Raw genomic sequence first — 25,477 nt, 5'->3', positions numbered from 1 at the left:
GGTACATGGGTACATTGCTACTCCCAGCAAAATCAGGTTTCTGTGAGTGGGGGAGAAGAGGAGAGCGGGTATCAGGACGGCAGCCCGCGGTTTCCGGTGCACTGAAGTGAATGGTCTTCAGCCCTGCGAGCTCTTCTGCCTGTCCCGGCATGACCGAGGAGCAGCCAGGACAGTGATAATGACACATTTTCCAGGGCAGGGAGAGAAGTGAGCGGATTGAATGATGAAAACTTTAGGTCATTAAATAAAGTTCCAACATTTTCTTCTTGCCCAAAACATTCACAACAAACTCAGTGGAACAGGAATTGAAGGGAGATGTGCCATGCCATTTTTCTTTAGCCTTTTTGCAATGCAACAGGACAATCAATACAAATCTTTGCAGTAATCATATATTGATTTTCCTAGAATATAACTCCATTTAAAGCACTTTTATCCCCAAGAGTAGAAACATTGGAGGCTATCAAAGGAGGAAGTAGGTTTCCTTGACCCCATCTGCAGTGCACAATTGATTAACAGAGGATAGTTATGAGAGAGAGAGAGAGAGAGAGACAGAGGGAGGGAAGAGAGAAGTCACCGAAAGGTTAATACTAGCTAAAGAGAAACACGATTATAGGACATTAGGCTTTCGGTAAAATCATAAGGTCGGCAAAAGGTAATGATACTATCTAAAATTGCATGAGATTTTGAGTACTTAGCATCCTCTTATTGTGCACCCCCACGCCCCAACAACAACCACAGCTGAATTTGGGGGATTGACAAAGCTGTGAATGCTCGGGGACTGATGGCTGTGTTTAGGTTCAGGGCTGATAAGCTGGCTTGATAAGGGAATGAGTGATACTGTTTCAGTTTTTCCTGAGTCATGTAGTCATTAAGTACTAAACTCAAACTTTAACGTATATCAGATTGAACGTTCCTTTGCTTCAAAGCTAAAAGAAAAGGAAAAAAATATTTCGTTTATTTGCTTTTTTATTTTTTTAAGAAAAATATTTTAAAACTGTCCCTTTTATTCTGTTTTGTAAGAAAACAAAAGACAAGAGTACCACTCCCATCCCTCCTCCTCCTCCTCCTCACTTCAACCCCTAACGATAACCAAAACAATCCACCTTCCTTCCGCAAATCCCCAAGAGTTTAGGTCTGCTGCTGACTTATTTCTATGCGCAGATGTCTTCATCCCAGAGACAAGGAGAGTAATTGGATGGTAACGTTGAAAAAGACATGCAGGTTCTGCTCTGGGATGTCGCCAAAACTGAGGGTGACACCTCCGGAAGCAGTCCCGCGAGCTACCTTCTCTTCCACACTCCTCCTGGAAAAGGCGAGGGGGTGCCCTGGTGTTCACTTGTTTGCAGTGTATCGTCCTCCGCGTGTTCCCCTAAATCCCTCTTGTCTTTTGTATCAAGGCTGGGTTCGCAGAAACAAGCTCTTGATTAAATTAGAAGGTGCATGCAGCCTCATTATCCTTCTCAGTGGGTTGTACTTGATACTGTTTATTTTACTAGCAACTTCAGGAGTTTGTGTTTTGCTTTGTTTTTTTTTTTTTTCCTTTTTTTTTTGGCTTCAGGCAAAGCAACTAGTACACGTTGTCAGATAAAGTATCTTATCTGTCAGCAGCACCCTTGTGAATTAATCATAATTCAATAGGCTTACTAATCAAGATTTGAGATGAATGTTTTGATAGAGCAATCAGATTTGTCTAATCTATCATTATTTGACAGTCGCTGCAGGCAGAGTGTGAACTTGGCAATAGTAGACCTGTTTCTGATCCCTTTGGCTAGGCCCACCAGTTGGGTAGCATCACTGATCGTAGCTGTGGACCCAGGCCTTGCAACCAATTAAGTTCTGTGTCTTACTCCTCCCCACCCCGACCCCGCCAGTCCTTCCTCCCCTCCCACCAGTTTTCAGAATACGTTGCGCCGAGTTCCCTTGTGAACCTCCTGCCCAAGTGATCAACAGATTTGGGGACGCGCTGTTCCCATTGTCATTTTCGTCTGTAAACAAAGGTGTGCCAAGCCAAGCGATGAATCTCAAGTGTGGTTTATGGTGTCCCTTGCAAATAGTGGTCTGAGAAAAAAACAATAAACGTAACAGATTATTAAACGTTATTGATTATAACTCTTACTATGTCGCATGCCTCTAAAATCTATGCTCCATTTGACAGAGTTACACATTCCTGGGGGGATTTAAACCATAGTTTACGCATTTATTCAATTTGATTGTATAAACGGAAGCTCTTGTTGTAGATTATTATTTTGTTGTACATAATGTTTCAAGTTCTGGGATAAAATTCGGAAATAATAAGATACGCTGTGTATATTACATGGTAGTCACTAGTGCATTACTGTAAGAAAATTAAGGATGGGATTATTTTATGGAGGAGTCTTTTAACCAGTCTGTTCCTTCTCCTCCCCTTGGTTTATATTAGCGTAAAGATATTTCCTCATTATAGGAAGCTTGGAAAGTTCCAGAAAATCTAAGGGGAAAAGAAATCTAGATTTCCTATAATTCCATCAACTCAGAGCAAGTCAATATTAACAATATTTCACCCTATTAAAACTAAATGGATGACAGCACAAATACCTCAGTGGGTGATTGCCTGACACCGCCATCCACAAAATATAACTCTCCCTGGCATATGCTGTTGTGGCATCTGTGGACCCCACCAGGAGAAAGTCCAGAGGAATCCAGGACGATGCTACTTCTCTCAAGATTTCTGTTTCTGCGAGAAAAGTGTATGGGGAAATTCACTTAGGCTGTTAGTGCGTCTAACATGTTGGAAATGACAACTTTTCCATTTCAGAGGCATGTCACAATCCTTACTAAATGAATGCTAGCCACACTTTGAGAGATTTGTAGCCTGGGTGATTCCGACAAGGGACAGCCTCGGAGAGTTACCTAATTAGACTCTAGGTGTAATTATGTAAGGTGGTCCGGGCAGCAGTGGGCTGTGTGTTAATTAACTTTCATGCTGAGCATGCGCCAGTAGCACCTGAACAAAGAATGGTTCCCAGCTGACGAAAAGCTTTTTACTTTGCCCTAGCTTTAGTCTTCTCCTTCTAGAACTTCCTTCCCTGTCCTCTCTCTTTTTTTTTTTTTTTTTGAGTTGACACATGAGTCATAAGGGCAAGTTATTTTGCAAACAGTTCATCATCTGTCCCTATAACTCTCCTGCTACGCTCCTCTGTAATTCCAGCACATTCTCTGGGATGATCTTTTACATGGCAAAATGTGTCTGTATTTGTTTATGTCTTTATCCCTCCCTGGTTAGTAAAATCCGAAGGATTTCCCAGCCATGATTTTTTGGCTCTCCATGAAACTCCACAGGCCTCTTTTCGTGATGAAGAGAGGAATGACTTCCACTGAACCACAGGATGAGCTCTCATCCCGTCAGCAGCCTTGTGCCATAGTCCTCCTCCATTGCTCCCATCCATTCCTGTCTCTAAGGAGCAACAAGGGGAAAGGCACTGGTTAAAGAAGATTTCTTTCTTTAGCAAATTAATCCACGGCTTCCTTCGTGCTGGCTTCTGCTGTCAACTACTGCCCGAGTTCTTAACTAACGCATCAAAGTAAACTTTGCAAATCCATATAAATCAACTCTACATGCTTGCCAGAGGAGAGACTTGAGGTCATCACGTAAGCACTGGGTGTGGAGAGTGGCCAAGTGATTTTCCAGTCCTCTCGCTGTTCGTAAGTGGGGAGATCCCATTCTGAGGTTCTCTGTTCCTTCTAATCCTGCCTCCTTGACATCTCCCTCTGCCTTCATTCTGCTACTAATGAAGTCTAGGACGACACACGGGACCAATCCATTCATACAGGAGATGAATGTTCTAGAATTCTACTTCTAAAATTCTATCTACGGGAGCATGTAATTAACATAGATCAAGGAGTTGCCAGAAACATTAAGAATAGATTGGATTCAACACCCTTTTTTATTCTAGTACCTCTTTACCAGTTATGAGAAAGAAATGTTTCAATTTTATTTTATTTTTTATTTTTTTAAAGATTTTGTTTATTTATTTGACAGAGAGAGACAGCGAGAGAGGGAACACAAGCAGGGGGAGTGGAAGAGGGAGAAGCAGGCTTCCCGCTGAGCAGGGAGCCTGATGCGGGGCTCGATCCCAGGACCCTGGGATCAAGACCCGAGCTGAAGGCAAGACGCTTAATGACTGAGCCACCCAGGCGCCCCAGAAATGTTTCGATTTTAGTACCAGCCCTAATAAACAGGCTCACTTTTAATTGTCTTATTGGAAGAAAAGAATAATAAAAACCTTTGCTGTACAAAAAGCATTGTTTCAGAGCTCTGTGACCATACGGGAAAGGCCTTCGAGTGGTGCCACCCGAGTGAGGATAAGGGACATTTGAACAATTTCAGTGCTACCTTTGCAAAATTTTCACTGTCATCTCCCTTTCCCCGCCATCCAGTGTGGATCAGGTCAAGCCTATATAGTCAAAACCAGAGCAACCAATTTTGACCAATCACTTGCTCTTTGCAAGATTATGTTTGATGCATCAGGAATCCAGAGTAGTCTCAGGCATGATTCCTGTCCCCAGAGAGTTTACCATCTGTTTGTGAAGATAAAACACAAAAAACCTGAAAAGTAAAACTCCAATGAAGAATCTAAATAACAGTTTGAGACAACACCAGGAAAGATGGGTCACATGACTCTACATGCTTGTTAGATGCTTTTACAGATTTCTTGTAGAACAATGTTCTTGGACTCTTCTGATAGTAGGAGCTCATAGACACCAGTTGTGAATTCTGAACTGAAGTATTATTCTGTAAAAATGCTTTTCAACTTTGAAATAGCAGTGCAAAAGAAAATCTGGTCTGTGTAACTGGTAAAGAAACAATTTTAGATTATTACTGAAATAAAGACCTAAAATTGAAAAATTCCCATGAGTCGCATGGACTTCTGAGAAAATGCCAATGCACCTCACAGACCCAGGGTAGGTGGTCATTTCATTAGTCAGTTCCAACCTTAAATGGCAGGTTCATTTCAAGCTACATAGGTAAGATTTAAGGGAAAAGATACATTTCAAGTAGGGCAAGATATGAACAGTGGTATGGGAAGAGGTCCTTTCAATTAGGTAGACTTTATTATGAGGGGCAGTATAAGATAGTATAAACCAGGTTCCATGTGTTAGACTTTCTGACTGAAACAGAGTATTTGAGAAAATTAGACCAAATATGTGGGAAGTACTAAGAGATAGATGCCTGAGTTCTGGGAAGCCTTCAGCAGTTTCCAAAGCTGAGAAGTGACATGATGCCGGAGATATTTTAGGGAATATTAGTTTGGAGGCAGGGTGGGCATGGATTTGGGTTGTTCTCGTTTAAAGGGTTGTATTTAGAGAAAACCTGGGTTCCTAAAGTGAGGCGATATGGGCCTGCATTCAGGCAGAGCAGTGAATGTATAAACAGAAGACGAGTATGAATTTCAAAGGACCTCTAATGTAAGGACTTCATAACCAATTGGTTATGGAATGAAAAAGAGGAAAGAGTTAAGGCGGGGTATTCTGATCTCGAACTTGGAAGTAAATGGCTGTTTGCGGGGAGGGGGTCGTGTTCTCCACCCCTAGTGGAAGTATAGGGTGAAGTCTTAAGGATCCAGCCCCGTAAATAACTATGGGGGAGACCCGAAATGCAAAGAAGCACAGCCTTGACATCCTCCTGGTTGTGAAAATTAGAGTTACCCTGGGAGGGATTATTTGCTCTTTGTGTCGACTCCGTGGCCTCAGATATAATCATACCTAAAGTACCAAGCCAGTAATTGAAAGAGAAAAGATTTCCAAATATCTTAGGGATTCTGCTCTTGTATTGTGGGTTAGTAATCACCTTGACTTTCTTCTTACGGGGCTTGTAGTTAAGGGCGTGTTCGTGCCCTCACCAATTGACAGCCAGATTCCCCCTTGTTCTGTTTAGGTTAAAAGATTTTTACATCACCTTGGTTTTCAGAAACTGACAAACCGCCAGTGGCCTGTCAGTGGTGGACTGACTTTTTTTCACCTGCTTACAGAGATACTATTGTTTTCAGGGAACTCGTGCTTTTCTTCAGTGATGTGACTAAGCCTATGTAATCTTTGAAGAATTGGCCACTTTCTGTCTAACAGAGAAAAGAAGGTGAGGCTGTGGAGCTGGGAAATCTCGGGGCAACACCCTCAAGTTTGAAGCATGAGGGAAACAAGCCAAGCCCATTGCCCAGATCTCGAAATCTAGATGTGGGCAGAGGTTGAGTTGAGTGCATTCAGCTGTCATAGCATAAAACTGTCTTTATAACACGTGAACTCATCCCATTCCAGAGAATTGGGAAAGTCCCATGTGGGTTGGACATGACTGAGTCCTGTGAGCCCCAAGCAATGTGACTTTTCAATAGGTGAATTGCCTTTAAAGATTTATTTTTTTTTATTTGGGGGAGGGCGAGGCAGAGGGAGAGAGAAACCCAAGCAGACTCCGCACTGAGCGTGAAGCCCCTTGTGGGGCTTGATCTCACAAGCCCGAGACCACGACCTGAGCCAAAACCAAGAGTGGGACGCTCAACTGACTGTGCCACCCAAGAACCCCTAGGTGAATCTCCTTTAAAGTCCTCAACAGCTCTTGGACTGTCTGACTTGTGATGTGTGCAGTATGGTATTGCCTTGCCCACATCGTAGCTACCTCAGCACACTTCTGAGCCGCAAAGGTATAAAAGGGGTGCGGCCAGGGCCCACTGCCATGTCGTGAGGGCATAGCCATGCTTGCCATATCTCTAAACCAGTTACGAATCTGAAAATAAAAACTTAAAGGCGCTAATCATTTCCCCTATTACTGAATGGTATATGTGAAATCTTGCATTCACCTTTTTAAATAGGGTTTACGATAAACATTGACTTCCCTCTCTCTGGGAAGGCAGATGTTTGTCTAACAAGGAAATAAAGCTGCTCTCAACAGTACTTTCTTAATAAAAGATCTAGTTGCTTTTCCATCTTAAAACCCGAGTTTCAGAGCTTTTTATGATTTTTCAAATGAAAAGAATTCCCTTACTATATATATAAAAAAAAAAGTGATGGAAATTTTTTGCCAAAAAAAAAGGTACCTTACTTTGCCATCTCAACGTAGCCTGTTGGCCTGAGTGCAGTGGAAGGAGGAAGCTTTTATTAGGAAATAATCCTTTCCAGTTCTATAACAGTCCTTATCCAAAAACTTTTCCCCAAGGCTGTGGACAGCTTTGTGCCCTGGAACCCGTTTAGCCACAGGTGGGGGATGTACTGAGCTTTTGAAACCAGTAGGGTGGTGTGAACATAAGACTAGGCAAAAAGAGTTGTTCTAGTGGTTGTAAGATCTTAGAAAGGGTCATTAATGCTTTCAAGCCACTGAAGTTTCTTTAATTCTTCTGGTGCTATCCTTTATCATCATACAGTCATATTTCCCATTTGCACATGAATGAGCTTGAATGAATTTGTAATAATAAGCTGGTGTCTGCGCTGTGTATATTAGGGTCTCAGCCCTCATCATCAGGGTGTGATTTGGGAATGAAGTACCTTGAGGCACCAGCAACACAAAATCGGAAAAGTAAATCCCCTCCAAAATAATAGTATATGGTCCCCATGCCAAATGTGTAGAGTTTGGGATCATCTACTTCAATAATACCATTTTTTCTATTACCGTAACCACTGAGTTTAGAACATACAGAGTTGACTCCCAGATTTTTCCTTGCGGTTTGAAAGAATGCACACATCTCTCAAAGTGACTGATATTCAGCAGGAAGTGCCTTATATACTGAACAGGATCTGATTTTGTCAGTTTTGTTATTTTTGCTCTAAAACAAGACACACACTTTGGTGAAATCCTCTACTTTTATTTCAAGGTACTCCTTAAACAAACTTGGAAGGTAAGGAGCCACACCAGTATAAAAATTATAGGTATAAAAATTCAAGCATCCAAAAAACCCAGATGTTTCCAAGACCACATAGCCATTCACATCCAGAGATGAAATGAGACCCCTCCGAGGCTGCTTCTTCATTTCAGTGGTTCTGGCCCTTCAGTCGGGCTTATGGCAACCTGAGGGGAGGTCTCAGCTGAATGCAGAGTTTTCATTAGATGTCCTGTAACTATGTCTAAATGTGACTTCACAAAGACCTCTTAACTAGACACTGGGTACAACGACTCTTCCCCTGGGAGAAAAGGGCCTTTAAGATATTTTGAGGGGAGGAGCAGGGTTAGGAGGTCTAATCCATAGCTCTAAATTCCCGTGCTTGGGGGAGCTCATTGACATGGTAGGTTTTAAGGGCTTCTTTGGAGCCATTATGGTTTGTCATGCTGAGGCCCACTGGAGAACACTTAATTGTAGAGTATTATCCCAGTGTGTTGCAAGGCCTTTTTTGAGCTCTTTGACAAAGCAGCTCGCTACCACTTACGGGAAACCTTGGGAAAGTTTTTAGGCACGCAAACCCAAGAACATTCTTTAGGTTTGTGCTTTTAAATTAAATAACTGGAACTGTCAGGAGTTTTTAAATCTTCCCGCCATTTCCTTCCTCTCTAAATCAAACCTCAATTTTTGAACTGTACATGGATTCCTGGGTGCTGGATATATGTTGAATACAATTTCTTTCCTTTTCTAATTTTTTGTTTTTGAGGTTGGGATTTTTCTTGCAGTGGTGGTAAAGATGGTGTAATGAACAAACATATTATCACATCCAGGGGTTGCAAAGCCTTAATTTAGAAATGTAATCGAAATCACATTGTTTCATATGGAACCAATTCATTCTTGTCTCTTTCCCCCCAAGGAGTGAAGGAAATATCTCTGGTATATGGTTAAAAACCTGATAGATTAGACCTTCAGATAGGTAGGTGGATTAAGGCAAAGCAAAAGAAAAGGCTCATGTTTTCAGTTGTCTCTCCTATTTTAAGGTTCCTATTGCCCCTCAGTATTCTGAATTTACCAGATTAGTCCTAATCTAATATGTAGTTCTTTAATGTTTTAAACATTTTGGCTGGACTCAGTTCCTAGCCTCCATGTTGCCTATCTCTTTTAACATCTCTGCATGCATAAGAGGGCATTCATTAGAGCCGGATTGAGGGAAAAACACCAAAAGACCAGTCCCCATTTCTTGGGGCTTGGGAATGCAAGGCCGCAGCATTGAGAGCGCAATGAGTTGAGAGGATCCAGGGGTCAAAATTCAAAACCTTGAGCCTTTTTTTTTTTTTTTTTTTTGCCCAGAACTCAAGGTTCATTGAGAATTGAGTTCATTTCTGAAAACACTGAGGTTTGGGGGTCTCTAGTTCCTTCTCGTGGTTTCCCACACTGTAAAGCAAAGTGAAACTATAAGATCAGAAATAGTTAACAGAGTCTCTGTGCCAGAGTATGTGGATTACTCTGTGATTTGGGTTTTTACAAGCTCATTGCCCTGGTTCCTCTTCTATACATAGAGCTAATAATACTGCTTTGTTTCTTTCTTTTAAAATTACCAAGAGATCTAGATGTGTAGTAATGCAGAGGACACTTAATGAAGGCTGTTAACTATGAGTCCTCTTTGTTACAGGAGATATTCTACCAGCGAAATAAGGGACATGATTGTTTTGGTAGGACTCTGTTATGGATACAGGATATCTCAAACTTGATCTTAGGAATAGATTAGGAGGTCGTCTGTCTTTGATTTCTGCATCTCCCTGCATGTCTGCTTGCTTTCCTCTTTGCAGCACACCAACTTCTGTATCTTTGGTCCACACTGCTGAAAAATGGCTACCGCTTGTGGGGCCATCACCTCTGGCTAGGGGTTAGGCCCCACTGAACAAACATGGCTGCCAGGAACCTGCCACTGAAGCCATGCGTGTTGGAGAGGTCAGTTCCCAGAAAGGGGGAACAAGGGACACAACCCTGTATGTTTCTACTGTACCAGTCCTTTAAGGAGTAAGTTAAAGTACCTGCGGTTCTTCGTATTCCTCAGAATAAAGCTGCTTTAGGGAACGAACATAAAATTTTAGAGCAGGAAAGGATTTTAAAGTTCACCCAGCCCTACCCTCTGTGTCCCATTAAGGAAACTAAGGCAAAGGGAAAGTGATTAATTTTCCAGAGGCTCTAAAGCGAGTTAACAGTGTCCCGTGCTCGTGGTTTTAGGTCAGAGCTTCTAATGCATCGCTCCTTCGGCTTTCTTCTGCCATATCACAACTGTGCTTATTTCAGATGTTATTTTTTGCAGTTGCCTAGAAGTTTTTGAATAACAAGGAATTTATATTTATAGTCCCTCACTTAAATAGATGGTTTTATATTGTATAGACTCCCCTACTCTAGAAAAACACAGGTAATATTTATGAAGACAACCTAGAAATATGTGGGGAAGTGCTTCTGATGTACCATCACACGAGAACAGCAAAATTACGGTTAGGTAGCCCTGAGATTCAAAAATAGGTAAAAATTAGGTAGGTGTGTGGATGTCAAGTAGGTTTGTTAGGCCAGTGGTATTATGTATAACTAAGTTTTCCTTAATACTGCCATCAAATTATTTTTAGAGTTTTAGGGAGCACATTTAATAAGAATACATCCCACTCTCCTCATCTTAGAGCTACTTGAACCTGTATGCCCAGTGTTCTTGTTCATGGACGTGAACTCTCACCAATGTAAGGCACATATATTTGGGGCACACCTGGAACTTTGATTCCAGTAGTGAACACATTGAGAGTGAAATCCTCATAGTTATGGCTACAGCCGCATTCACATAGGGTCTGAGCGGAGGCTGGGCCCCAGAAAAATGACCCACAGAGGCAGTCAGAGGGTAAGATGTTCTCAATCACAAATAGAAGCAGGATCCAGGAGTTGGGAAGAAAGTCGCATCATGTAACTTGACACCAGTGGGCTTCAGAACGGGTGGTGGAAGCCGAGAACATTTCAGGTCTGTAGAGGCACAACTTATAGACGACAATCAGTGAAGTTCTTTCCGTGGCCATACCCAGATGCACCAACATGGCGCTCAACCTGGAAAGTGCCTCTCCCACCCAGGAGCCCCTCCCTGCCAAATTTCACTGTCTACCGTAGGTCGCAGAACCAGGGGAGAAAATCCAGTCTCTTCGAACCGTCGGATTTCCAACCTGCCCTCATGGGGAGACAGGGACAAGAGCAGCCAGCAGGGCTGTGAGAGCGGGGGTGGGGGGACTGGGACTTCTGGTTGCACTGCTCCTTCTACTTGAAAAGGGCAAGCTGGGTTTTCAAGGAGGATGAGAAGCAGAGGGAAGGGATCCCAGCTGAGCTGACACACTCCACGTGCTCCACCTGTCAGGTGGCTTTGAACTGTTTGCTCCCCGACCCCAGGAACCTGCTCTTCCCAGCTACCTGTACACTGTGTTGCTGAGCACAGTGCCACTGGGGTTTAATGAAAGCAACGTTTAGTGAATTTGGTGAGGAAGGACATGTTGTCAGGAGCAATCTCAGAGGTGCCTCTGCTTCTCCAAACGCAGGACTCTTTGTTTCCCAGCTGACAGAGAGGGGTGGGGGAGAAGGAAGAAAACCTAGGCCGAGATGGGGCCAGAGACACGGGGATGGAGGTAGGTAGCGTTTTCACCCCTGCAGGATTAGCCAGGGTTTATCCAATCGTAACCTCCCCAGAGATTTCCATCTTGTCTTTAGTCACCTAGTAGGCCTCTCTCTTCCTGGAGGACTTTGTTTTCGGTATTGAATTCCAGTCTGCCTGTTCTCACTTAAACTTCCTTTCTTCTCGCCCCGGGTCAGTCCCCGGTGTGCAGGATTGCCATGGGCACCGGCTGGCCAGTGCCAGAGTGATGGGAGCCAGTGATCCCTGCCTTGGCCTCAGTTGTACATAGGTGCTCCTCTCTGCAGCTGCATTTAATGGGGATTTGGTGGAGCTTGGGCAAACCTCAGTTCAAAGCAGAGTTCACAGCTAGTGAGCGAACCACTTACAATACTAACAGTGAAATAATTGACTTTAAAATAATCCCGTTAGGGACATGAGATGCGGTGCCTTGACCTTTTATTAATATTCTTTTCTTTCCAATAATAACAGCTGTGAATCAACAACAGTCAAATGTGGTTAATTTCCTTAGACTCACTCCAAAGGAGAGGTTCCACCAGCGGCTTTGAAATCCAAACGGGATGAAGAAAAATCATTTATGTGGTAAAAATCTCAGTTACACTACCCGGATTAAAGACATTCTACTGAATTAAAGAAAAAGGTGGCACGTCGATTATTTGAAACTAATTGTGGATCTCTTTAGGCATACAGAGAAATCTACCCTGAACTTGTAGTATTTCTACAAGTTCTCTTGGAGCTTACGTTCCAATGCAGGGGACCCCTGTTAAAAAAATACATAAAGAAGATCATGTCAGAAACTGAGTGAAGGCATGGGGTAGAAGCATGAGTGTAGTGGTTAGAGATTTGAGGGAAGGCATCTCTGAGCGGTGACATTGAAGCTGAGATCCGAAATCCAAGAGGGAGACAGCCCCGTGAAGACATGGAGTTAGTGTTCCTGACAGCGGGAACAGCAAGTGCACAGCAAGTGCAAAGTCCCTGAGGTGGGAATGGACTTGACCCCGTGGAGGAACCGGAAGCATGTGGGAGCGGCGTTCGAGGGGGAGTAGAGGAGGTAGGAATAGTCAGAAGGAAGGCGGGGCCATAGGAAGACCTCTAGATTGTATTTGAACTACAGAGACTACTTTAGAAAGCTGAACACTGTTCTAAGCCATCACAAAGGGAAAAAGTGCCTGAGGTGGGTGTTTTGTTTAGTTCCAAAGAAGAAAAGTGCTGCGATTACCCCCCTTTATATACCTCTCCATTGAGTTACACAAATATTAGTAAAATGAAGTAATATTTACAAAAGCACTTTAAAAATTTTAAAGCACTGTAATTTAAGGATATTGTCATCATTAAAGTGTTTAACATAATTGAGGGTATTATTACTTTATTGCAGAAAAATCCTGCTAAACTTGAAACGAATTCTCCCCCTTTTAGATACCCCTCCTGGCAATTCCCTGAGACCTGTGTTGCTATGTAAAGCTTCAGTTGCCTTTTTTCATATCTTGTGAGGGTCTAAGGGAGGGGGATTCCCGCTGCGTAGACCACAGACCCTCAGGAGAGAATCACTTTTTGGCGCCCTGGTCTCCTGTGAGTCCACGGGGTCAAAGGTAAGGCTGTCCTGAGACTGTGACTCCCAGGATGTCTCCACTTCTGGGGCCACGCCAGCTAAACGGAAATTATGAAAATATCCAGGGCCAGAAGCTAATAAATAGGAAGTGACAGGCATGGCATATTAGGGGATTATCACATGCACTGACTCTCCTGCAAGACGCAGGATGAAGGTGGAGGGCGTCTCATAATCCCCCTGAAATGTGCTGCCCGATGTGCTGGTGATACAAAAGGAAATCTGGTTTCTTGCAAGAAGGGAATCAGAAGATTCATGTCCCCTGGATGACCGTTCCCTTTGACGTTTATCTGCTTTTTTTGGTGACCTTTGCTTCTAAATGTAGTTCTTGGCTCTGACCTCGGGAAAAGATAAAGGAATAAGTTCCAGGTTTGTTCAGCGTTACCACGGATGACTAAGATCCGAGTTTCTCAGCTGATGTGGGTGCAGGATGGCTTGTCGTCTGGGCCTGGCGTCCTCCGTGAAGAGGGCCTGGCAGGGCTGCTGTAATCATGGGCTCAATGAAAGCAGAAGTCATTTTGAAACCTCTTTACTACATGACCCCACCCATGCTGCCCAAGCCATAGACGTGTGACACAAATTAATTGAGCAAAACAAGTGACTGGCATACAGTTGGCACATCTGTTCTTATTAGGATCAGAAAGAACAATTGGATAAAGATCATTTCAGGAAAAAGAAAAAGGCATATGTTACTTATTGTTTTGGGTGACTGTTTCTCTGAGAAAAGGAGATGCCGTGTCCTTAATAACTGTGGCACGCCATACCAATTCTAGTCGGCCTGATTAAACATTCGCCCTCTCTCATTACTCCAGCAGCATTGGCTTTGCCCCCAGCCTGATATGTATTCCATGCACAGTCGAGCCTCAGAGTTGACATCTTCTTCTAAAATTGTTTGGCTGTAATAAATATAAAACTTTCACCACTGATGTAAAGCATTGCTGGTTGGCATCATTTCCTACCCCCTTTTAATTATTCCTGACACTGTGGAGAAACATCTAATATAAATCTGTAATGTGCACTGATGACAAACTACACGGTTGGAGGACCATGTAATTTCTCCACAATTAATTAAAGTGCATGGAGATTTCCCCCCCTTCCTTCCTTCCTTCCTTCCTTCCTTCCTTCCTTCCTTCCTTTCTTTCTTTCTCTTTCTTTCTTTCTTTCTTTCTTTCTTTCTTTCTTTCTTTCTTTCTTTCTTTCTTTCTTTCTCTTTCTTTCTTTCTTTCTTTCTTTCTTTCTTTCTTTCTTTCTTTCTTTCTTTCTCTTTCTTTCTTTCTTTCTTTTCTTTTCTTTTCTTTCTTTCTTTTTCTTTCTTCCTTTCTTCCTTTCTTTCTTTCTTTTTTTTTTTCCCTCCAGCAGCCAGATGCCACTGACTGGCTCAAATAACACTGCTGTCAACTGTAAAAAATTAAGATCCAAACCGTAAGAAAGGTACTTAGATAAAGAAACCAGATGCCGGGATATTTGTGATCCCCGCGTCCATCTCGATGTAAGCCCCCATTGTTCGACATCTGTAACTCCACAGCCTTCATTACGCGCGGAACCCGGCGAGTCTGTCAGCGGCCTCTTTCCTCCCGCATCGTCACTTTGGTAAATCTTTTATTAAAAATCGAACGGTGCCAATCAGCAAGGGGAAGAGGGACACCGGCGGCCCTGGCTCAAGACGGTGCGGTGGCCTGTTTCCCCCCGTGGCGCCCACTGGTGTTTATGGGCACGTGCGTGTGGTCACTCGGAGAGAAAGAAAGAAAAAAGGCGCTGCTCCCATTTCGGGCGGATCTACCACCTGGAATTGATGAAAAGCAAATTAATTTTCATTTTCAATTAGGAATACAATTAAATCCAAAGTGTGCTGGGGGTGGGGGGGAGTGTAATGTTTATGGACAGCCCGTGCTGCGGGAGGGCTCAAGGTAAAGACCAGATGAAATGAAATACAATTCTTTGTGTCTTTGCATTTAATTTATTAAAGTGTTAAGGTGGTGGCTGGGGCTGCCTGCTTCTGCATTTTACCTCCCCAAGAGCCGCCCCTCCTTCCCCTCAGGCAGAATGTGAGGACGTGGGGAAGAGGGAGGGCCAATCAGGCCATAGAAGCTGCGAGATAGCCTGGCCTGTGGGGCCCTGCCCCTTGTGGGTCGGCCGGCGCTTTTTCCCAGGGTTCTGCTGTGCATCAAGGATGTGTGGGTGTTTTAACCGACAGCGTGAATGAGGAAACAGGAATTCGGCTTTGCCTTCTGCCTCCAGCTTGCTGGCTCTCCTTGTCGAAGCGATACCTGGCAAACGGATCCCCCTTCCAAGTCTGGCCATCATCAGAGATATTGAGTGATTGTGTGAAAACAATCTGGCTGGTGAATGCCCCATGTCACAGGATCCTCGCTCTTTTCACTTGACTTTTTCTCCACATTCAACTGCTGCCTTTTGTTGGAGCCACTGAGTGGGGGCCTGTGAGGCAGACAGGATTCCTCCTGGCTGCCTGGGGAACAGTTGGCCCAGTGTGTTCATCACCAAGGGTGGTAATTTGGGGAGCTTTGACCCTGATTTTAAGGAAAGTCAATTATTTGTCAATTATGAGACCTAGAAATTCAGATAGAGGACTCCGACGTTACATGCCCGGCTCTGTGGTTGGGGCCAGATAACAGCGTATTGGTGAAGATGAGTATGAACAGAAGTTTGCTCTCCCCGTCTACCTGTCTCCCTCCCAGGGCAGCCACGCTTCGCTTGCCATGGGCATGTTGCTCCACTGATGGGAATCTCCTGACGATCCATCTCAGAGATGAGCTTCTTGGAAAAAACAGTGGGCGATAAATATTTTGCCTTATGAGTAACAATGAAGATAGCCTCAGATAATAGCTTACATCTTTCTAAAATTCTTTAGGTGATGGATTAAGAGAAAGAGAAGGTTTTGGGTCATGGCAACAGCTGCTTTTGGTGGAAGATTATCCAGAGCAGCGTGGTCACCGCAAATCCCCTGTGTTCCAGTCCATATTTTACTTCATACCACCCCCACCTTCCTTGTCCCAAAGCAAGGGTTTACGTTTCCTCCCCGCATGGTATTTGTGCTTTAAAAGAAGATTTTATTACTTCTGCTACAGTGGAATTTCTCTTTTTACTAGACAGTTGGCATGACCACAGCCTGAAACCGCGATGGAGTTGTTAACACGCTTGGGATCAGTTTTTCCCCCTTTAAAGCGATTCTTTTCTTTTCTTTATTTTTTTAGAAGGGGGGAAAAAAAAGCTCCAACAAATCAACAGAACTATTAACTTTCTGATTTATTTGCTACAGAGAGCAAAAAAAGTCAATGTAAAGTGACAGAAACACTAGCACCGACAGTAGGAAAACATTCTCTGTGCAAGTTTCCAGCTGAAATCGTACCACAACCAGTTGGTTATCTGGAGATAGACATCTTCAATTTCCTGATTGCATAATAGAAATGGGATTTCTTTTTCCTCTCCAAAAAAGCATTATCCATAACGTCAACATAAAGTTGTCTGTGCTTTGCCTTCCAGAAAGCCCTCCTCTCGGGAACGGGCTTAACATTTTCTGCATTGCTCACAGTTTCTGCCATTTCTTCCCCCTCCAAGGGGAAAGGTAAGTGTTGCTAACATGATGAAGGCCAGGAGAGGTCTTCGGGAGCCTGCCAGATCAACCGTGGCCACCTGGCGGATACCGTGGCATTGAGTAAATAGACACATTCCCCCACCATAAAGCCAAGTAGCGCCGAGAACATTCATCTGGTTGCGGATTGTGTCTAATGGCAGCACAACCAGCATAAATGTAGTTTATGCTTTACTAGTAACTGTAAGGATTTGAGACTGGGGTTTGGGGCAGTTCAGGACAGTTCGGACACTTGTCCTGGGTGGAGACGGGCCAGGCTTTGCTGTGGACCTGCCCTCCTCACGAATGGCACCAGTGATGTGTGGTCTTCACACTTAACGAGTCTTCCCAGTGCAGTTGGTGAGAAGGCACGATGTTTTCCTCACCACCTCGCCCCCCTCCCCCCAAGTTTCTGATGACCCATTTCTGAGACGGAAAATTCTTGGCTTCAGCCGACAGCTTACATCACTTTTGCACTTAAAAACGCCCATGATCTCAAAAGCAGCCCTTGTTTTTAAATCACTTTGTATATCAATACTTCATTTTATTTAATACAGTGTTTTAAAATTATATTTAAAAGGCAGCCTCTTTTGTCTCATGTGCCCTTGGCTGGGAAACAAAGGAAGTCTCTTTTAAGAGGTGTTTTATACTTTATGACTACTGAGAGAGAACATAGTTCTTTAATAGGTGTATATGTAAGAGAGTTCCACGTTATAGGTTTTCAGAGATTAAAAGCTCTGGAACAGGGCTGTTGGATAACATCTTTGAAGGGCAGAGGAGCAAAATGGAAGCCTCAGAGATTTGGATGCCAAACAGAACACTCCCTAAACCTGTGGGCAACAGGAGCTTTTCTGAGATCATATTATTCTCACTGATAATAGCGTTCTGCCTTGACGGTGGGTGAGGACTGTGCAGGATGAATCATTCTTGTCTTCTACTTCATGGTTATGGGCATGTAATATGTTCTTCATTGAGCCAGGCAATTGACGGAGACGCCAGTGCATTTAAGACTTGAGTCTACTGGAAATGAGACTTGCATTCTTGCCAGAAATGGATGCTTTTCTGTGTCCACCACTATCACACATCTTGACTTTTTTTTTAATCCTGACTCTTAAAACAATAATATCAAACAACTCCAGGGGAAAAAAGTTAAATATTTCCATATGAAGAGCTGATTAAATTTGTATGGTTTTCTTTTCAGTAAAAATTGATATGTGATGAAACACAGTGCAGCTGGATGGCTGGTTTGGGCTGATACACCCGCGTCCTCTGATCTCTGGACCCAGCAGCTCTCAGAGCCAGTGCCCAGTGAGCCGCCGTGCCGTGGCCGGGGTTCCGAAATGCCCATTCCTGGGGCATCCGGACTGCAGGATGCAGGCGCTAAGCGCCATCAGCAGTCACCTGGCTCATGTGTCCTCTTAGGTCACATGGCTCTTCAGGGGCAGGCTGAGTCCCTGGGAAGCATCGCGGTCAATAGGGGACGTTTGGTGCTCCGTTATTAGGATTCCTTCAGTTCAAGGTGGGGGAAAGAGCCTGGCTGGGAGGTGGAGGAACATAGTGGGGAAGATGATTTATTGTCTCATATGTTTGAAAAGGACAAGAATATCTGGCTTTAGTACAGTTCGATCTTGGGTTCAAATGAGGTGTCTCTGACCTGTGTCCTCTTGCTCTGTATGCTGCTTCTACCTCCTTCGTGTTGGTCCCCCCGTCAGACTGTCCTGTCTGGGTCACAAGATGGTTGCCAGCAACTCTGGAGTTGCTTCTGTGTTCACATCTCATGGGGAGAAGCAAGGGCCCTGTCCTGGTGTTGCCAGCACAGGGGCTCCTTTGCCTTGACGGTAGTTTGGGGGGGTAGGGTACTGCCAGGGCTAGAGGGGACTGCACTAGAAGCTTCTGGGCTTAGTCTGGGAAGGTTTCCTGGCGGGAAACTATGACAAGATTAGAGCTTGAGTTGGTGACAAAACAAGAACGTCCCTCACCTATGCCAAAGGCCATTCCACGAAACCAGTTAAGACAGGGAAGTAGACCTCTTTGACCAGGAAACTTTAATCGCATTTAGTGCTTCTGTTTTCATTCCCTTTAAAATATGAATAATAAGAGGAAAGGGCTTCTCAATCATTTGTGTGGATGTACAGGCTTGACTTTTGCTTTGCCCAGTGTTTAGAGTCAGGGGGATGGGGGCCTCTTGCTGCCATCATCAGTGGTCAAAGGTAAGGCAGCATGTTTTTCTTCAGCAGACTTGAGGGAGATGAAACCCTCCTGACGCTTCTGTGCTTAAAAACTGTGCCCATCTTTCCTCTCTGCCGAGAGGAACTTGCCAGCGACTCAGGACTCCTCCAGGCTTGGCCTGCTTTGGCGCTTGCTTGTCACATCTTCTTGGGGTTCCCCTTAACTCTGCAACAGGATGGCATCTCCTGTCTTTCAACCTTTCTTCTGATACTTCTTATCTCTAGCCACCCTCCATTTCTCTCTCCCAGAAGTCTGGTGTCTCTCGTCACGACCAACTGTGATCAGGTTTCCCCTTCTCCTGGTTTCCCAAGATCATCTCCTGCTGGGTCTCGGTTCAGAGTTAACTTGGTTCTGCGGCCTTGCCAGCCGAAGCGGAACTGCCCTGAACCCCCTCTGTCAGTGGTGACTTCCTGAGTGAGGTCAGGCATGGGGAAGACGTGATAGGCGACATTCACTGTGGGGCTTCTCCTGTACGTTCCTCAGATGGGGATGGTAAAGGTGCCCCCCCACCCCCAACCCCCACCCCCCACATAGGGACTTCAATTCTGCGATAGAGAAAAAGACAAATTTGGCTCTCAACATTTGTCAGGCTCCAGGGAAGCCGTAGGTGTAACGGAGCTATTCTAGATCTCTATTTGTCAAACTGAGTGTTTACTGTGGGCTCCCTTACAGCACCCCGGCCCCCCCACCCGCCCCCCGAGAAAACTAGTCTACAAACAAAGCATTTACCCTCCTAGGATTCCTTCCTAATTAAAATTTTACATATACTAAATAAACCAGGGCACTTTTGAAACGTAAATCTGTCATTTAAGTAGGCAACTTAAATCAGGTCCACCTACCTTGAGACTGGTCTCTCCTTCCGCACAAAGACACACACGTTCCTGTCTCGCCTTGACTCTGGTGCAGCTCACATTCCCTGTGTACTTAGATCCTGGTGTGGGTTGTTGTTGTTGTTGTTGTTTTTCCCTTGAACACTTTCTGCAGTTTAGTTATTTGTTGTAATTATCAAGTTCATTTTTCTCTAATAGATGTGATTAAGTATATTTAGCACTGTGTAATGAGTTTTCTGCCTGGTTGCATCTTAGCTAATAAGGAATTCCTTAGCGGCATCTCTGACAGCTGCTGCGTATCCCAGGCCTGCGCGGCCACGAGAGACCTTTTCCATGAACTGCTAGCATTAGAGAAATTAGCTCCATTACACTCACCATAAAGTCGAGGCCGGGGATTTGCTTACTAATAGATCCTCAATTCAACTAGAAACTAAAGAAACGGGGTGGCCAGTGGGGAGGAAGGTAAATGCGTGCGAAATGCTGGTGTGCTCATTTTCATCCGTGCGTGTGTTCAGAAATTTCCAGCCGTCCCTCAGGTTTATTTTGTGAGCAGGACCCGAGAGCAGTGTGCCAAGCCAATGGGCTTATAATGGTACGATTCAGTAGGGATGGGGCCGGAAGTCTTTGTTACTGCGGTGATGGTGGCACCTGGTCATCAGGGCCTCTGTCCTCATAGAGCTAAGAAACCTCTGGGTGTGTTTTTGGCCACTGAAGGTCCTTGCCATTGTTGCAGGCTGTCCAGATTTGTAAGGCTAAAGTGCTGAGGACAATTAGTGATTGGTGAGTGGCTGCTCTGATGTATCGTTGCTTAGCAACAGTCTCTGAATTAAGTCTCTGGAAGGGGGATACAGGAAGAGACAAGACAGGAAGATGAACTAGGTACCATTTCAGTGTGTAGGTGAGTCGGCAGCGCAAAAAGTGTAAAAGATATTTGTAATCATAGAAATGGCTGAATGGGAAATGGGGGATAAAGGAAAGAGAAGACAGAATGTAGCTTCTGTCTTGCTAAATAAAATAAGAAGAAGTGGCAGTTGAACCAGCCCCATTGATGGAAGAGCTCATTCTCCTTCTTTGACACTTTGACTGTGATTCCCATGCAGGGAAGAACTCAGAGAACATTACCCCAAATGCAGCATGATGGTTCAGGGAAGGAAAAGATGGAGAATGGAGCTGTGCCTGATTCTTGAAATCCTATAGTACAAGCTTAACTTAGCATTCGTTGGTTCATACCAGCGAGCTAGGATTAACTGGGGGACAGGGCCCAGTTTTGATGAGGCCCGGCTTTCGGAACCCGCCGGACTTGGCGTTCTCGTATACCAATGCTCAGTCTTGCTCCATTTGAAGTACGGAAGTATCTTGAAGGAGCCAGGCACAGCAAGCATATCCATTTCAATAGATTCAGCTGAGTTTAGACTCTCAACTGACTAAGATATCACCCTGAACTCCATGATTTAGTGAGCTGGTTTAGCCTCTGGAAGGCCAGATGAGCAAAAGAAAGTGGAAAAGCAGTAAAAGACCTTGATCCAGATACTGAGCCTTGTTAAGGGGAGGCCTTATCTACATACTGAGCTCTGTCTGGAGGTCTGCAAAGGTCCAGGGACTCATTACTGTTAGTGAGGGCTGTTTTGCAATTAGTGTTGAAACACTGAGATAAAGAAAGGATATATAGGAATTAAAAACAGATAACGTAAACACTAACAAAGAGTCCTAATCCCCTTGACTGAGTGTTTTGCATGTTTACCTCTGATCAGAATTCTTAATAATATCGAGTGTGTTGCAATTCAATAAAGATCCCCTAGGAAGAAAGGGGTCGATTCTCAGGATTAAAAAACAGAACAAAATGAGAAAAACAGAAACAAAAAACTTATACTCCTATCTTCTATTACCTTAAAAACAACAAATTCGGAGAATACAGAATAGCCAGTAAACTATACAGGAAAGTTTTGTTTTGGTTTAGTTTGGTTCAGGTCAGGTCACCTGTGGGCATAATTCAGTCTCCCATTATCTAGCGATTGGAAGGGTATGTCCAGGGCTCAGAAAGCAGATTTTCTGTCTTCACCTATGTCTTGTTTTCTCTCTGAAGAATGGTGGTGGCAATCAAGAAAGTCTTTGCCCTCCTGGCCCAAAGTTCCTCATTGGAGAAAGGAAGCTTGATAACCAACTCTGATTCGTGCCTGGTACCTATAAAGGGCTCCCTGTCACAATAGAGCACTGTATTTTCAGGACAATGTATAATTATTTGGGGAAAAGCCAAAAATGATGGCCAGCACATGATAATAGCCTGTATAATAACATTCTGTCTAAGGGCCTATGGCTCTCATTTAAGTATCTTAAGCTCCGAGTGCTTTGTGCTTCTGTGTTCCCACCCCCAGCTCTCATGCTCTGGTTATTGAGCGCCGAGCTTCCCTGCTGGATTGTAAAGTCTGAGAATATGGGGGTGGGAGGAGGGCTTGTACCTTGCTTTCCACTGACCCTTTGTATCCCTGGCCCCCACTGTGGGGTCAGCTACCTAGAGGGAACTCAGTCAGTGTTGGCTGAATTTGTTACCTTAGAATCTAGCAGTGGTCACCAGCCCCCCATCCTGATAGTCACAGCCTTACGTAATCCCCACCCTTTCAGTATGGGCTAGACTTGGTGACTTGCTTCTGACGGAGAGAATAAGGGGGGCACTTAGTTCATAAAAGGCAATGCAGCTACTTGCAATCCCTTTCTGTCCGGACCACTTCCTCTGGGGGAAGCCAACTGCCATGCTGTGAGCCACCAAGGCCTCCAGCCAACAGCCACGCCAGTGACCTTGGAAGTGTATCTTCCAGCCCCAGTCAAGCCTCAGATGACTGTAGTACCAGCTGAGCGGTTCATTGCATCCTTGTGAGAGGCCCGGAACCAGAGCCACCCAACTCCCAAACTCCTGACCCCCAGAAACTACTAGATAATAATGCTCCTTGTTGTAAGTCCTTAAGTCGGGGGGGGGGGGAGGGGTAATTTATTACACAGCAATAAATAACAAATACAGGAGCTGATTACCACAAGCATCACTTCATCCACTTCTCCCATTAGAGAAGAGGGAAGATTATCCTCAATTCTTGGCCCGGGGCTCTGGGCATCCCATGCTGAATTGGCCTCTGTTGGGGTGGCTCATCCCAATCTGTCACTGTGCTTTATTTCTCCCTGACCTCTCTGTCACTCACAACCCTGTTAACTAGGGGTCTTTTGATTCAAAACAAATTGTTTGATTGTCTCTAAAAGAAGAAAAACCCCACGAGATTATGTTAATGCTTTGTACATTTGCCGGCTGTATAAATGCACGTTTCACTGTGGCTTGAGGCTGAACATGGCAAGAGGATGAGTCATGTCATAGGCCTAGCAATGGAATACTTCTAGGAATGCCGAGAGGATAAAGACACCAGGCAATAAAGCGCTAATACACCAATGATCAGTCACATATCACAGTGGAAGGAACACATCTTCAGAGGGACCCTGCTGTAACGGCCCTTATAATGGCTGATTCGTTAAAGAGACCCATTTCCAGGACCTCATCCTCGAGCCTACGGGAGAGCTTGCCATGTACACGGATGGCCTTGTGTGGCTGCCTAGGCCCCGCGGCGGAGAAGCAGAAGTCATGGAGGGGGAAAATTCACTTTGTAAAAAAGAAGCCACTCTGCTGGGCCTGGGTCCTCTGCCCTTTAGGGGAATGGGGCTCAGGAAAAAGAAGGAACGGGACCGGGCAGTAGAGAGCCGCAGTCACACTGTCAAGATGCTCCCAGGTTAGGGCGGACTCCGAGGAGGAAGGAAGCCAACGCGTTCTTTTTCCATTTGCCGCAGGCCGCAGCAGAAAAGCAATAAAATGCTGATAGCGTCCCCTTGCCGGTATAACTGATTTAAGTGGGAAAAGGGAGACGATCTAGCAGGGACACCGGAGGTTATTTGGCTTTTCTCCAGCTTCTGTGTACCAACAGGAAAATGACGGGACAGTCGGTCGTGTTTAGCGCCTTTATTCGCCTCGTCCTCCCTTGGGGGGGAAAAGAAAAATTCTTCCTTTGTATGCTGCCACTGTGTCGCTTTTTGTGGTGGTGGTGGTTGTTTTAAATAGGAGAACTTGTGAAATGAGACTGCATAAAAGATGGACTTGTTTTATATATGGGGGATATTGCCTGTCCTTCAGATCTATGTGTCTCGCTTATGGAATGAACCAAAGTAGGACAGATAAACTAATATTTTGTATAAGCTCAGCCAGACAATAGATGATAAAGATGTTTCATCTTCTTATGCATGCAGAAAATATGAAAAATCGTAGTTTACACATATTTGCTCAATTCAAGTGTAAAATTGGGCCCCTCGATTGCCCTGGGCCACAGTGGCTCAGTTAAGGAAGCTCGATTTACCTTGCAGCCGAGTGAAAAATGATCAGAATATTAGACTCATCTAGCCCACATTAAGGAGCCATTGCATTTCCCGACAATTTTATGCTATCTCAATATGAAAACAGAGCAATTTCAACTCATATCAGGTTATGATCGGCAATTACAGTTGCATAATTCACCTAGGCGCCTCTACGCAGGGCCTTTATTTTTCCTCTTGGTGACATTCCTGAGAAAGTGCCTGATAAAAATGTCATATATCATCCCAGCTTTAGAACTCGTGAGGGGGTAATCTGCCATGCCTTGCTGAGCCCATATTCATCACTGGATTTTTGACTTGGAGGGGTCATGGCACTTATAATTTCCTGTTTGTTATTGTCCTCGGCAGCCCTGACAAGGGCTGTAAACGCGGGGTTGTAGGCGGTGGTTAAGCGCCGTTCCGGTGGGGCTCATCACCGGCAATAGCCGTGCATGACTGTGGCTTGTGCTGTAGTTGGCCGTTTCGAAGATAATTAGATTTGATGTCAACATTTCTTTATCACCTGCATCCTTTTGTGCATCTGTGTGTCAAGTTGTTATTTCCGGATTTATTAGCACCCTCAGAGCTCCTCTCTATCTGTCAGCCTGTGTGCTGTTTGTGTTGACAGTTGTAAAGTTAATTACTAGTACTAATGAGCATCGGGCTTTTGGTGGACATGGCGTTTTGGACATTTAAAACTATAATTAGGTTTTTTTTTCTTTGTGTAGCGCTTCAGTACAGAAAAAAGTGTTCGGGGCGGGGGGGAATACCTTCCTTCCACTCCATTTTTGACATTCTGTGTGCAGTCAACTTATCTTTTATTCAGAGGCTCCAAAAATTCAGTTCTGTTTATTTTTAAAATAGACTTCTTTGCATTGTAACTCCATGAATAATTTCTTTTGTTCCTTATTTCTCTTCCAGCTTGATAATGTGACTGTTCCGTGTACCTTGAGAATTAAGGATAGTGATGGTGGAATGATGAAAAAATGTGCGGGGTGAATGCTGACCTCCACCCAACCAGGCTGCAAAATCTCCACTCAGGCCTCTTCCTCTTTTTCGAACCTTAACTCTGGGCTTACCCAAAAGATTCTGTGAATGAAGAAGCATGGAGAAAATTAAAAGAGTAATCAGTAGTTCCCTGGGTGGCTGGTCCCCGGCTGATAGAAATAGCGAGTATTTACGTAGTGTTCGTTCCGTGCCAAGAATCGTGCTAAGCTCTTTATACCAGGGTAGGGTCCCTTGCTCAATCCTTACCACCAGCCTAAGAGGTCATTTACTGCCATCTTCCTGGTACAGATGGGGAAACTGAGGCTTGGGACAGGGAAGGAACCTACC

The 25,477-nt window shown here is 44.4% G+C and overlaps 1 protein-coding gene across 1 annotated transcript in view; it reads left to right on the top strand.

The window, feature by feature from the left end:
* FTO (FTO alpha-ketoglutarate dependent dioxygenase) overlaps window positions 1-25,477 on the top strand; it is a 372,377-nt gene that overhangs the window by 298,060 nt on the left and 48,840 nt on the right. The gene's annotated exons all lie outside the window — the stretch shown is intronic.

This window comes from Zalophus californianus, chromosome 17 (genome assembly GCF_009762305.2).
Source record: "Zalophus californianus isolate mZalCal1 chromosome 17, mZalCal1.pri.v2, whole genome shotgun sequence".
Lineage (NCBI taxonomy): Eukaryota > Metazoa > Chordata > Mammalia > Carnivora > Otariidae > Zalophus > Zalophus californianus.
Note: the sequence above shows the minus strand (reverse complement) of the source record. Positions and strands in the feature narration are given on the sequence as shown.